General features: G+C 39.2%; 1 long non-coding RNA gene across 1 annotated transcript; it reads right to left on the reverse strand.

The window, feature by feature from the left end:
• Nucleotides 1–10,890: 10,890 nt before the first annotated feature.
• On the reverse strand, nt 10,891–12,398 carry LOC110472308 (uncharacterized). The gene is made up of 3 exons (XR_013341670.1): nt 12,336–12,398; nt 11,769–11,850; nt 10,891–11,466 (listed from the first exon to the last, which is right to left on the reverse strand). It is a non-coding gene; the product is annotated as an uncharacterized LOC110472308 (long non-coding RNA).
• Between the last annotated feature and the right edge of the window lie 1,889 nt (nt 12,399–14,287).

The following is a 14,287-nucleotide window of genomic DNA, read 5'->3' on the forward strand; positions in this document are numbered from 1 at the left end:
TCAGAAGAAGTGATTCTAGTGGGATAGCATCCTGTGGTGACATCATTATGAGGCAAACAGGAAGGTGTTTTCTGCTGGCAGCCAGTCTGACAACCTATGAACATCCCATCACATCTTCTCCTGCTCTGGAAATCTTCTGCTGATAGGCAAGGGTGTTCCATGAATGCTGAGCCCAAGCTCCAGCCAAATTACAGAGGCTGGTATCCTGGTTACAGCTCGGGTAGAGCCAAGTTTTCTCAGTAGTTGTTACAGTGCTGTGTTTTGATTTGGAATGAGAATGGTGTTGATAATAAACTGATGTTTTGGGTTTCAGCTAATTCTTGTTTATTCTAAGTCAAGTGCTTTTTTTCCTTGTCTGATGCTCTGCCAGTGAGGGAATGCACAGAAAGAGCTGGGTGGGAGCATAGCAGGTGGTGAGCAATTGTGTTCTGCACCACTTGTTTTTCCATTTTCTTATCATTACTACTATAATTTCCCATTATTACTGTCTCTTACTTGATTTTCAATTATTAAACTGTTCTAATTTCAAGATACAAATTTTATTTTGATTTTTTCTGCCCATTCCACTGGGGAGGTGGGAAGAGATGTGGGGTTGAGTGGGTGGCTTCATCGTGTTTCATCTCCAGCTGGGCTTAGAACCATGACAGCCAGCTACCAGGCAGCACTGAGGAGGTGCTGTGGATGATAGTCCCAGGGACTGGGGTAGCAAAGCCCAGCCCTTTTAAAAAAGCAAACAAAAGCAATGAAGGCAGTGCAAAATGAAAAGTTTTTCTCTCAATGACAAGGCAGGCAACCCCCATGAACCCAACAAATATGGTTTAAGAACAAGTTTAGAACCTTCAAGCCAATGGCTAGGATGGGTCAGGGTCAACTACCCACGTTCAAGCAAGTTTCCAGGCAGTACCTGAGAAGCCTACCCCTCACCACAGACATTGTGTACAGGAATAATACTGTAAATTTCATTACATGCTGAAGTGAAGGCTTGCTCAAGACCTTAACACAAAAAAAAAATAAGAGCTAAGACAAGCAATCACAACAGAGACACAGATTATTTTGGAAGAAGCTGAAAATTGCTTGGAAAAAAACCTGTTCAAACAGGAAATAATAGGGGGGTAGAGAGGGGAATGGTGATAGATTGTCAATTTGCATCCAGTGCTATCTGTGGATGGGGTTATGAATTCATCGAGTAATTCACGACCTCACTTTTCTATATTCAGTACTTCATCTCATGTTATTTCTCATTGTCAGTTCCAGATAACTGAGAGTAAAAACCTATTCTGTTTTTCTAGTGAGTGGGAGAAGCTTTCAATTGCTTACTTAGTTGCATCAAGAGTTAAGTGAGTGGAGTGGCTTGTAAGTGACCAGAAATAAACCATAGAAGATTTTAGATTGGAAGAGACCTTTGGATTAGTCCAGCCATGAGGAGGGTTAGGTGATGAGTTCCATTCTTAAAGCGTTTTGGTACAAAGTGCTTAGCTGGGCACACACACAGATGTCACAGCTGTGCCTTCCAATCTTTTCCCAGCTTCTTATTTTGTCCCTTTAGCTTTGTCCTTGGAAATGATACATTTCCAAAGGCTTGGTACAAAAAGCTCTTCTGTCACATCTGCTGAAGAGGTTTTTATAAATTGACCCTAATTGTCAGGTTCATTTAACTGCTTTCAGTAGCCTCTTCTTCCTAGATTTCTCTAGGATTCAATCCATCAGAAACAAAAAATACAGTCAGGCTGAAAATGCCATCAGCTCAAACAATAAATTGAATTCAGATATCCACATTTAAAGCTGTACTCCATGTCTGCATGTGAAAAGCTGTTTCCTCAGGTTGTGCCCTGAGATTCAGTTCCATCCCTTGTCTATAAAAGAGGAGCCTTCTGGAGGCAGACATGTACTTGAAAAAATGCCAGCAGTCAGTGATGGTGTCAAATGAGTCATCATAGAATCAAGGAATCACAGAATTTTTTAAGTTGGAAAAGATTTCCAGGATCACCCAGTCAAACTGTTAACCCAGCACTTCCATGTCCATGACAAAGCCAAGTCCCTTAGTGCCTTATCTCTACAGCTTTTAAATCTCTCCAGGGATGGCAACTCAAGCACTCCCCTGGGCAGCCTGTTCCAATGCTTGACCACCATTTCAATGAATGAAATATTTTCTAATATCTGATATCAACCTGCCCTTGTGCAACTTGAGGATTTTTCCCTTCTGATCCTATCATTTGCTACCCAGGAAAATAGATCAACACCCATCTTGGCACAAACTTTTTTCTGGTAAAAAGAGAAAAACTGTTTCCTTAACTCTGAAAGGAGCTCACAAGAAGGAACAATAGGCTCCAGCACAATGTTAAAAGTCATGGGCTCAGCAGTCTGGATGCATGACCTGTCAAACTACCATGGAATTTATTGTCTAAGTACTCTCAGGAGCTGCAGAAAATACAACATTGACTAGCAGGATGAAGAGATAACCTCATAACCTTGGCTACATGTGCAATCAAATGAAAATTAGAAAATTTATGTTCTCTGGATTGCTGCCTATTGCTATAGACACCAGGCTCTCTCTTGATGTAGTGCAGCCATGTGCTGCATGAAGAACATCAGCCTTCCTGATATCTGGCGCACAAAGTGCAGGCTTTACTGCAATTAATACCTTCCCACTGGCCTCCCCAACAGTCTTCTCTCCATAAAATTCCTGCATTTTGCCATTAGAAAGGTGCTAATTTATGAACAACCTATTCTCTGAGCACTGAGAGAAAGGGTCCTTGTTCTGAAAAAAGGTTGTGAAGACTGACATGTCACAGGCTGGAGACTTTAAAAGAGCACCTGGAAACATTGTGAGATCTTTCCTTTGCTCCCACTGCTGTGTGCTTTCCCGCTGCCTTTGCAACTAAGAAATTTTATGGGTTTCTCAAGATCTCCAAACTGCTCAATGCTGCTAAAGAGAGTTCAGACTTCACATCCCAGTTGTCTTTGATGAACTGGCAAGCTGGAAAACAGCTCCATTACTTCCAAGGTGTCATTTCTGTTCAGTCTGCAGACAACTACATCCTGCCAGACTTTCATGTTTATCCTGGGTCTGAGAACTGGGCACGGGTGAATGATACACAGCCTTCTTTACCTGAAGAAAAATGTGGAAATGAAATGCAGGCTTCTGCTGTTGCACACTGTATTGTTTCCTCCAATTTTTTTCTCTCAAGCTTTCTGTTTTAAGGCACAGGTTTTTGTAAAAGCTGTAAGTTGAATGTACAATGTCAGCTGGCTGAGCTTGGTTTAGCAGTCAGCTAACCTCAGCTGGTTTCTGCATTCAATTAATTTCCACAGGATACCTTCAGTTCCTAATTTCCTGCCAGTTTTACTAATTTAGACAAATACAGTACCTTTTCTCATCACAGATTTATCTCTAAGAATGGGCCATAATACTCCACTGAACTCAGGGGTCCCTCCCATTCAGGTGTCACAGCACTGCTTTATGTATATGTTTCCAACACTCCATGCCTTTCCTGGTTCACAATATTGCAGGGAGCAGCACAGGTGTGACACACCACTTTCTTTGTGGGAAATAGCCATGGGAAACTCAGATCCAGACACAAAATGTTACTACAGTGGCCTCGTGCATCCCCTGTGTGAGCTGTGTCACAACCACTCATCCTGTTAACCCATTCCAGTATGAGGGAAAACCTTTTCACTTCAGCTTCAGTAAAGAGGCTTTAAATAGTCATTTAACTTATCCAATCTACAAGATTCAAGAAAATACACAAAATATTAAAGTGTTGAGCACTTCATTTGGGCTAATATGAAATAACATACAGTTGAGCTAGTATGAAATTATATTAAAATGACATAAAATGAATTAACTGTGAAAACCAAATTAGATGATATCTGATCTGTTAGACAAAATTTTCATTTCTTGTATAACTGCAGACACTGTTTTCACCATTTCAACAGCAATTCTAATTACCCACAGCATTTTCTCACCATTGAATAAGTTCTCCTGGCCCCCACATCTTTGGATTCTTCATGTGGGTGCATAGGCCAGTTTCTCAGCTCATTGAAACCTCTCAGAAATCACTTTTTTATGTCGGTGAAATCATGCAGATATATGCTTAGTGATATACTCAGTTTACCTACAGACAAAGAAAGAAGGTTTCCAGGTAAAAAACTTTTTTTCTGTTGACTGCTTTCTATCATCCACAGGCAGAAAAATTTGTTTACCTTGCACAAACGTTTTAGCAGTTGAGCAAGGAAAGAAATGATTGCAGATTATCATACCTGTTGTTGATGTGTTCCTCAGTGGGACTATATGTCCACAGCAATTACAAAGCACTACACAAAACCATACTTCTACATAATTTCTGACCTTCCTGAACTAACAGAATCTATAGATGCAAAAACCTTGCCATGCATTTGCCTCTACTTCCTTTTAGCTCTGCTTTTGCCACCTTTGTCTTGATAGCAGCTCCAAACTAACCACAAGCTAGCTGATCCTTCTCGTAGGCTGCTTACCATCAGAAGATTCTTTCCTTTCTTCATTGTTTTAATGCAGGGTTCATTTCAGGCAGAAAATGGAAACTTGTCTGTATTGTGCAGTTGTAATATAGTTGGAAATTTCTGAAATACACAAAGAATAACCCAATACTTTAAATTTCTTCTGTGTTTGTTGGTAAAATCTCTCACCTTGGGGCAAAAATCACAGAGAAGTTGAATCAATTCATGTAATGTTCTAGATGTCTTTTTGTAAAGATGCTGCCTGGGGAGATCAAGCTTCCAATTCAATCTTTTCTTAGAAAAGCCAAAGATTTTGGCTTCTTTCATGAATGAAATCCTTTTTCTTGTGTATGGTTAAATATATTCCTCGCAAATTCCTCCACTTGCCTGGAGTCTAGGGTCTTGCAACATTGATTTTATTGATGATTTTAATACTTTTATCAGTTTGCATCCTCAAGACCAAGCTGAAACATTGATCTTTCCCATTTCAAGGTTTGTTTTTACTTTAGTGGTAGATTGAGTAATTACTTCATAAATAGTCATTTATCACGTGAGTGGGCTTCCGTTGTTTTTAGGAGTGTTACTTCTTTCTATTTTCCTGTGTTTTGTAAAAATGACAGCATATTTTACTGCCTTTCCCAAAGGCATAAGGTTACTCTTGTCTCTCTGTGACCCTATGTATTGATTCTGATTATGTCTTAAAATCTTCAGAGCTTCTCATTGGATACTTATTTAAAAGGACATCTTCTGGTGAATGTAAAGCCAGATGTTTACCAATTATTATTTGTAAATCATTATAGGTGTTGCATCAGGAAGAGGCTTCCCTTTCATTTTGTCTGGATTGATTCCTGCCGTAAGGAACAGATACTTTCACTTTTAGGGACGTTTCCTAGAGCCCAAAGAGAAAAAAATCCCTCTGTGTTAATTCTGCTGATACAAAAAACACCAGGAACAGGCTTTTGTAGGCAACCTCCTCTGAGGCTGTGGGAGCATTCACTCCGTGTGGTGTACATGTTGCATACCAGTACCAGAACCAGAGCACAGCACTGTGAAAGCACAAATAAAGCTAAATAAATTGTTTAGGGCATGCAAAAATAGAAAGAAAAAAATCCAAACCAGAACATAATGAAAAAAAACACTAAGGATTTTATTTTCTACTTCCCACCAGCAAGCAGAGAGAAGGAGGGAGGAAGGGAAAGAGGGAGGAAGGGAGGGAGGGAGGGAAGGAGGACTTAAATTATGAATGAAATAATAATAAATATCTTCTTTCAAAGTAAAGAACAGGTTTCATATATCCTTCCAATGTCCATGGGTGAGATGGCTTATCTATAATGAGCAAGTCTGATCAAAATTGTCTTGGATAAAATACCAAGGCCCAGAGGGAAATTTATTCCTGTTCCTTTTACCTCCTAGGAAACCAGAGAGCAAAGCAAATTGCAACAATTTGTGACTGTAAAGCAAACACAGAGTTCTAATTATATTGTTTTTCACCAACAGTTACTTTAAATACACTCTCCCGGCTTGTATTTGCTTTTCTAAAGCCCATTAGTTCTGTCAGTATTGTTTTTCCTGAAGGAGAAAGTTATTCTAGCTGAGAAGCCTTTGATTATTTTCATTATTATCTGAGACCCTTGCACAACTTACAAAACATTCCCTATGGCCTTCGGCCTCTTCAGATGCTGCTGTCTCTCTTCAGCACCCCTTGATTTGGTTTAAGAGTTTCATCTAATTCAAGTGACAGAAAATAATTTAGTCAGGTCTTAAAGCAGGTTTCTTTCTTGACCTACAAATCTAATTTCCAATCAGCAGTCGATCTTTGATTGCCTTAGAAATTTAGACATAGACAGATGGACAAATGTGCTATATTCTGGTGCTCCTTTATTTACTTTGCATTCTGGATGTCATGACATGCTTGCATGGCACATGCTTGCAGATATTTTGTCTTTTACAATGTTGGTTGCATGTACATTCTGAACAGTAGCTGATTGACCACTGATTATCAGTTTAAGTGTTGAGGAGAGCACCAACACCAAGGCTGTTTCTCTAAGGCTGACTAACAAAGGAGGAAAGCAGATTAAGCAATTTTAAGTTAATGTCTGTGGTGACTGGCTCTACCAAACTACAAAAATAACGTACATTTGGGAAAGTGCCTCTTGTCGTAGCTTACATCCTTTGATTTCAATTTTTTAAGCTGCTTCCATCTTGCTAAGGCTGGAAGGGATTACATCCTTGGTCTCCATATGTAAGAAAGCAGGAGAAGAAGGGAAGTGACCCCTGTGGATGAGTTGAGACCTGCTGGTCAAACTGAAGGAGAGGAAAGAAATGCACAAGCAGTGGAAGCAGAGACATGATGATGGTGCTTTATCTTTGCAATTTGCTTTGTCATGAGTTTAATGTATATGTAAATTAATGCAGATGTAAAGTCATTTCCTTTGTGTAATGCCAGATGAAAGAACACCTCCCATCAGAATATTGTCGCAGTTAACTTAAGAAATGGCAGTAATTATGAACAGCTTTTCTACCAGAGGGAAGAATGGTGCATTTCAAATGCCTCTTATATTGAAATACTGAATTATTTTACAAAGGAGCTGGGAGGAGGCCAAAATGTAACATTTCAGGTTGGTTATTAGGTTTAATCACTCCTAGGGCTGGAACACCACTGAGTGGGACAAAGACCAAGAGCCCAGGCAAGGGCGAAGTCTTATTATCGACAGCCTGCTTTGTGTACCCACTGTGCTATCTTTACAGGTGAAGAAATGCATAATGGACATGGAAAAAATATAAGATGGCTGGAGTACATGGTCTGGTGGAGACAGAAAGGTCCTCTTTTTGTCTCTGAATAGCTGAGTGGAACTAAAAGAAATTGTATCACCAGCACATTGAAGGATGCTATGGTTAAAAATGAACTTTTGCCTCATTCATCATTATTTACATATTAAAATGTATCATATGCTAACAATCTCAATGAAGTACATGCTACCACATATATTACTATATTTCTTAAGTCTCTGTCTAGATCATGCTGTATGTAAAGAAGTGGAGGAATATAACTTTGGGCTGTATAACATTGGGCTGTATATAAGGAGAGTGGAAATTTCACCTAGTTAGGAGGAATAACAAAGAAGACCTTGGAGACAGTTAATGAAGATGAAAATGATACCTGCATCTTTGATCTTGGATCAGTGCAGGAAATCCTCTCAGTGCATATTCTGAGTTAAAGTGGTTACTAGAGTAACAAGGGGTCCTGCAGCCTAAATTTCATATGCAGGCTCACATGGGTAAATATAAGCAGTAAAACTACATAAGAGCATGTTTCACACACAGTTGCATTCAAGATGGAAAACAAAGTAATGTAATTCTGTGGAAACCCAGGGCAAGGGGAATATCCCCCTGTCTTCCCTGGGGTGCTCTGACTCCCAGGAAAATACTGACTTTGACCTCATTCATGGAGAAAACTTCCAAAGCCTCAAGGTAAACTAGAATCCACACAAGTGTAAAATAGATTATAGAGATTGTAGATAGTCATGTAGTATGTCACATGGGTGAGAAATTTAAGTTTTAGGATTTTTAATATGTTATAGATGAGTTCAAGATGGAGGATATAGGGTGTTATCTCAAATTCCTTTATTCTCTCTTCTTCTTCCTCTTTCTTCCTAAGTTTAAGTGGTATCTTGTAATTAGGTAGAAAAATCTACACTAAGAGTCTTTAAGGGTCAGTTATTAAGTTACAGAAAATAATTTAAGTATCACTTCTTAATTAGTTTAGTTTTTGATTAGACTTAAAAAGACCTTACAACACAAAGTTATTAACCATTTTTTGTGCTGTTTTCACACATACAAAGTCTGGGTGCAGACATTGTGCTAAAATTTTGATAAGCTAAAAATAAACAAAAACTAAAGACCAAAAAATTCCAATGCGTCTCTTGTTCCTAACACAGAACTACTCCAAGAGGGTCTCCCCTGCCAGGGCAGCCTCCAGAGAATTACCCAACTTAAAACTCACAAACTCACGTAATTTTATTACAGTTTGCTATCTCTGCCAGAAACCACAGATAAATTGAGTAAACCAACATTGTCCCAGTATTACTGAAGTTATTCCTTCAACTGTACAAAGGCTGACAAGTCCATACTGGTGTGTCCTTGCAATTTTGCCTGGAAAGTCTCAGGAGCAGAGAGAGCATTATCTGGTCCACAATCACACAAGTAGTCACGTGTAACATATTACACATATTATATTAATATGTATATGTGTCACATATACACATATATATGCAATATTACCTGATGCTTGGTGAGATGCTCAAGGAACTGAGCATCTCTAGCAGCATTGCTGGAATTTGTCTAACTCCAAATTATTCATGACAGATTGCCCTGTTCCTCCATAGATGAATTAAATGAGGGCCATAATTAGGAGCTTGATACAGCACTGCGGGTGTGATCTTGTCATGCAGAAAATCACTTTAGAAAGAAAAAGGATCAGACGAGTCAGAGAATTTGTTTTCTAATTTTCATCAAAAAAGGTCTTTGGAATTCAAAACAATGGTGACTAAAAATGGAAAAGTCATTCTAAGTAATATGAGAGATGGTTAATAACTTAGACTGTCTTTTCTATCAGTGTCTGCATAAATATAGGCAATAATAGAAATTCAAGAAAGATGTCTTATCAGTATGAGCTTTGTCTGTTTCTGGGATAATATATTTTCGCTTTTTGATCCATAGAAGCTGCTAGTTTTTTAATAGTGACACAAATACAAATAGTAGTGTCCAACCCATTATCTTATTTTCTTTCTTTTAAAGCGTTAATGGGGAATATCCACATAAAGTATGGTGATCTATTCTAAGGATGAACAAGAATCCAGAAGTATTTTGAAGATTATTGGTAATAAATCCATAATTTGCATAAGTGAGGAACGAACGAGGGTGGTTGCTTCACTCTGACATTTGAGAAGAAGAAAGAAGGAATCAGGGATGTGAATGGTGGGAGCTGCTGGACAGCACCAGTGCAGAGAAGGACCTGGGGGTCCTGGTGGACAGCAGGGTGACCATGGGCCACTCTCAGGCCACCAGCAGCCTGGACTGCACGAGGAACAGAATTGTCAGCAGGGCAAGGGATGTGATCCATCCCTTCTTCCTCTCAGCAGCATTGGAGGCATGGCTGGAATGTGGGGGCTCAGTTCTGTTTTCTCCAGTACTACAGAGACCTGGACTTTCTGGAGAAAGCTCAGTGAAGGCACTGGGGCATCTGTTGTACCAGAAGAGGGTGAGAGAACCGTAAATGTTCAGAAGTGAAGGCTCAGGAGAGCAGTACTAATGTGTAAGTAGTTGAGTGAAGGGAATGATGAAGACAAAGCTTGAAAATTCTCAGTGTTATCCAGTCACAGAATCAGAGGCAAAGGGCAGAAGCTGAAACATGAGAAATCTCATTAAAGCATAAGGAAAAAAAAATTATTGCAAGGGTGGTCAAAGAGTGGAATGGGCTGCCCAGATAAGTTGTGAATTCCCCAGCTTTGCAGACATTCCCAATCCAACAGGAAATGGTCTGGGATATGTTGGTCCTTGAGACTTTGGTGGAAATAGAAAATTATCTATTGTCAGTTATAAAACAGAATAAGAGAACACCTAATGCTGTTAGTTCAGTGATGCAAACCCATATAAATCAAACCCATTAGTAACAGGCTCCTTGCCAAAGTCATGACAAAATCAATCTGTGTACTCACAGGCACAGGATTCTGTTTTTACCCCATAACACAAAGTCATCCTCAGACCAAAGGTATGCTATTCTGCTTCCTTGCCAGAATACCCAAAAAACCAAGGAACTGCAGTAAACAAAAGTTCCAAATCTTAACTCCACAGCATTGATATTGCCTCCCTTTTAACTATAACTTAGGATGTTGACTACACTGTGCAAGACAGTTTGTCTTCCTTTGATGAAAGTCCCTCTACTTCTCATACAGACTCCTAATCATGTAATATTCTGAAAAAAAATCCTATCTATCTACTCTTCACTTCTATTGCACTAGCATTTTTTAGAAGTGAAACTTACAAACTTATGACAGCTGATTTGCAACAGAACAAAACACCTGTTTCTCTTCAATCAGGAAAAACACCTAGTCAGTTTGGAATGGTTAATTTTTTTTTCTGTTCGTGTGATTTAGATGCTGGACTAAAAGCCAGGTATTCAGAGGAAATTTTATAGAGAGTGAAAGAAAGAATAGAAACCATTTATCCCTGTTTTTTGTTTCCCAAATATAGGTTCCCTCTCTGGGATTCTACTGTTCTGGAAAAGCCTCTCTTAGTCCTGCAGAGTTCTATGACACTTTGTTATACTCTGGCTTCAGTGTGTAAAAGATTTGTTAAAGCTTTCACTGCTCTAATGAATAGGAACAAACATAGTGATGCTTCAAGCAGATCTGTTTCACAATTTTATTTTCTGGTTTGCTTTCACCTTCTAGACTCAGACACTTGAAGAACAAAACTTTAAGCCATGTGTAAAAAAATACTTTCCTTTCCTGATGCAGTCAAATTGAACAGTCTATAGCAACTGCCAGGATGTCAGATGGGGTCTTTTTGTATTCTTTCCACAAAGTCTAAAAAAAGGCCAAAGACAAGTTTATTCTCTTTGTTTGGTATGCAGGGTTTATTTTGTTCTGATTTTGTTGGATTTACTTCAACCTTTTAAAGAAAATCTCCTGCAAGAGCCATTCCACTTGAAACTGTCACATCTCCCTTTTGGAAGGAGCAAGGTCTTTGAAAGAAGAGACTGAAGAGCTCATTGTAGATATACTGAACTAGCCTATGGCATTTGAATTATGAAAAAGCCTCTGGGAAGGAAAGTGGAATGGAGCCTGAACATCCCTTGTCCTCTCAAGCTTGTTTTCTTCATGAACAAATTTTGAATAATTTTCTTGGCATTACTTTCACTCCATTCCTTCAGAGTTCCCACCTGGAGCAGCTTGGTACATGTGAGGAGTAGACAATTCTTTGAACAGCCTACACAAGCAAAGGAGACAGGAGGCATTAGTGGTCCATCACAAACCCATTGTTCCTGTCACAATATTCAATTATTGTTTTTATGGCTAATAGTTCCTCTAATTAACTTTTCATTGTAATATTTTAACATCTGTGTTTACCTGGAAACATCTGAACACATCAATCAAAATAATAAATTCCCAGTAATAGATATTATCTCTAGGATAACATCAGGCAGGTTGCCATCCCAGGCTTTCCCCGTTCAGGCTGGAAATCCAGTGCAAGTCTTAAATATTTTTTCTTGGCCAGTGCAACAATCTTACCTGTCAGATATGCAGTGAATGATGGTGGAAGAGCTGCAGTTACTAGTTCTTGGACTTCTGTATTGTGCATGGTCAGATTACACTAGAATTAATGGGGAAAATAGAAATTATTAATTAACAGAAGATTTCCTATAGAAAATGCTAATTTTTGCTGTCAGTAAGAGACTTCACACAGAAGACCTTGCAGGCTGACTGCAGCAATCATACTTGGAAAGTTTCTGAAGGTTTAGAGAATAGCAGGTCTTCTACTACTCATTTCCAAGAAGGTCACCCACTTTGAACTCTGTTCTCACTGCATGCTATAACTTGAAAAAGAGAGGAGATTTAAGGCATCTCTAGCCTCATGGCCTGTCTGAGAGTTGCCCTTCTTCCCCAGAGGAGACCACAATTTTACAATGACTTAATAGCATAAATAATGCCATATTTCCATCAGCCAGTTTTCATCCCATAAAAATTAAATTATATTATATTTGATGTCCTTTAAGGAGTCTGGAAGTCCCATTCTTTTACAGACTTGTCCAATATATTATCCTGTAAGACAACAGTGTATTGCCCTTAGCAGCTCACCTCTTCAGTAAGTATTGTCTTGAATTACAGGAAAAGTTTGGTCGTAAAATGTGAAACCTAAAAAATCATATCTGAGAGAACACAGCCAAAGAGAAAATAAGTCCTAGCTGTGGTGATATGTCCTCATTTAATCTCTTCAATAGGTAGAAAAATCATCTCTTTGTACCTCCTGCTCAGAATAAAAGTCAGACATCATTATAGTGTGAATCACCAGCAAGATGTCTTTCTCCCATCCTAACAAATCCATTTTCCTCAAGCATCCTGATTCTTTTCTCTCACAAAGGTGTGGATCTGTAATAATTTTTGACTTCAAAAACTATTATCAATCCATTTAAGTTTCTGACAACCAAATTTAAACTCTCATATCCTGGTAAATGGAATAAAATTGGAAACAATCCTTCTATAATTTAAACTTCAAAATGGTGAGGCAGATGTCCATGAAACCTTAAGAAAGGTTTCTTGTTGACACCAGTAATGTGTGCCATGAGAAAGTCATATTTCCAAACCTGCCTGAAGAGAACTTTCTCTCTGGGAAGAACTGGTTAATGAGATGATCAGAAGAGGAAGAAAGTCTGACAAGTGCCTTCAGTGTGTTTGTGCAGAGACAAAAGCATGTCACAGTAATGCACAGACTGATATTCCTGTCAGTACTCATTCCTGTCCTGTACTGATTCTCCTCTCTTGTCTCTAACCAGCTATCTTTGGTATGGGATGGTGTTGTGCTCTTCTTTGGGTCATTCCATAAACAAATGCCTCGTTTGAATCCAGCTTAAACCCACTGGCTTGTCACAGAAGTGACATTCACCACAGAAATCTAAAGTTCCTTTCCCCAGAATAGAACAGACTTTGACAAGGCAGGAATATCCATGTTCATATTGATGATGGGGCAGGTATTCCTAAAGTATATTGCCAAACTGTAAAGCATAAAACCCCCAAAGAAAACCCTAAAAGCAAACATGGTAAGATAATGTTGGTGTGTCTCTGAGCGCTGGTAAAAGGAAGAATATTACATACAGCACCACAGTCTTTGCTAGATCAGCCAAACATTTGAGCTAAAATTAAGTAATTCAGGTCACTGCAAAACATTCACTTGTGACCAGTAGCTTAATCTGTCCTTTTCCTAGATATTTATGGCATCTTTCTGCTGTTTCTTTCATTGTTTTGAGCTGCCCATTTCAGGGACTCATGCATAGTAAATGCAAATGCAGAGGAAAATCTGCAAAGGAGACTGAAATTCTTTCCTTGTTCTGTCATATTACAGCATCAATCAGGGAGGCATGTGAGATGTCACAGAACATAGCTAAAGGCAGAGATGACAATTTAACGGGGTGTATTAAATTGGTGGACTCTGGTCCACCAAAGGTCAAGGCATATGAGCTTTGAAATGGTTCAAAGGGCGTGTGAAATTTGCCAGGGAAAAGGCACATGCCAGAATGAAACTATAAAACACCAGATCAGGACATGTGCCTTGTAGTGGGCTGCTGTCTGTGCATAAGTGGCCAGGCAGGACAGAATGTGAAAAGGATGCTAGGAAGCAGAGAATTGTCAGAAGCTGCATATGGGAAAGGATACAGAGAGAAGCACTCAGGTACCGAGGAATTCTCTCAGTGCAGGCTGTGCAGCAGCAATGATGATCTCTTGGTGAGGGCAAACCTGCTGCAGGAACAGCACTGCTAGGGTGAGTTTAGGTGGACAAGAATCACTTTTAGCAGTAGACTGTGAATGGTGTGCAATTGCACTTCATTCAGGGAGGTGTCCAGCCTTCAGCAGGTGACAAATTTCCTTGGAAAAGGTCCTTCCATTCCTCTAGCCTGCTAACATCCACTTCAGAGGTCAGAGGCTGTCCCTCTCCTAATGTCAGGCAAGAAAAGCAGAGTTGAGCAGAAATATCCAATACAAGATCTTAGCTGTACAGGCATTCAGAGAGAAGAAATTTTCTAATTATCAACCTT

Source organism: Lonchura striata, chromosome Z, assembly GCF_046129695.1.
Source record: "Lonchura striata isolate bLonStr1 chromosome Z, bLonStr1.mat, whole genome shotgun sequence".
Classification (NCBI taxonomy): Eukaryota; Metazoa; Chordata; class Aves; order Passeriformes; family Estrildidae; genus Lonchura; species Lonchura striata.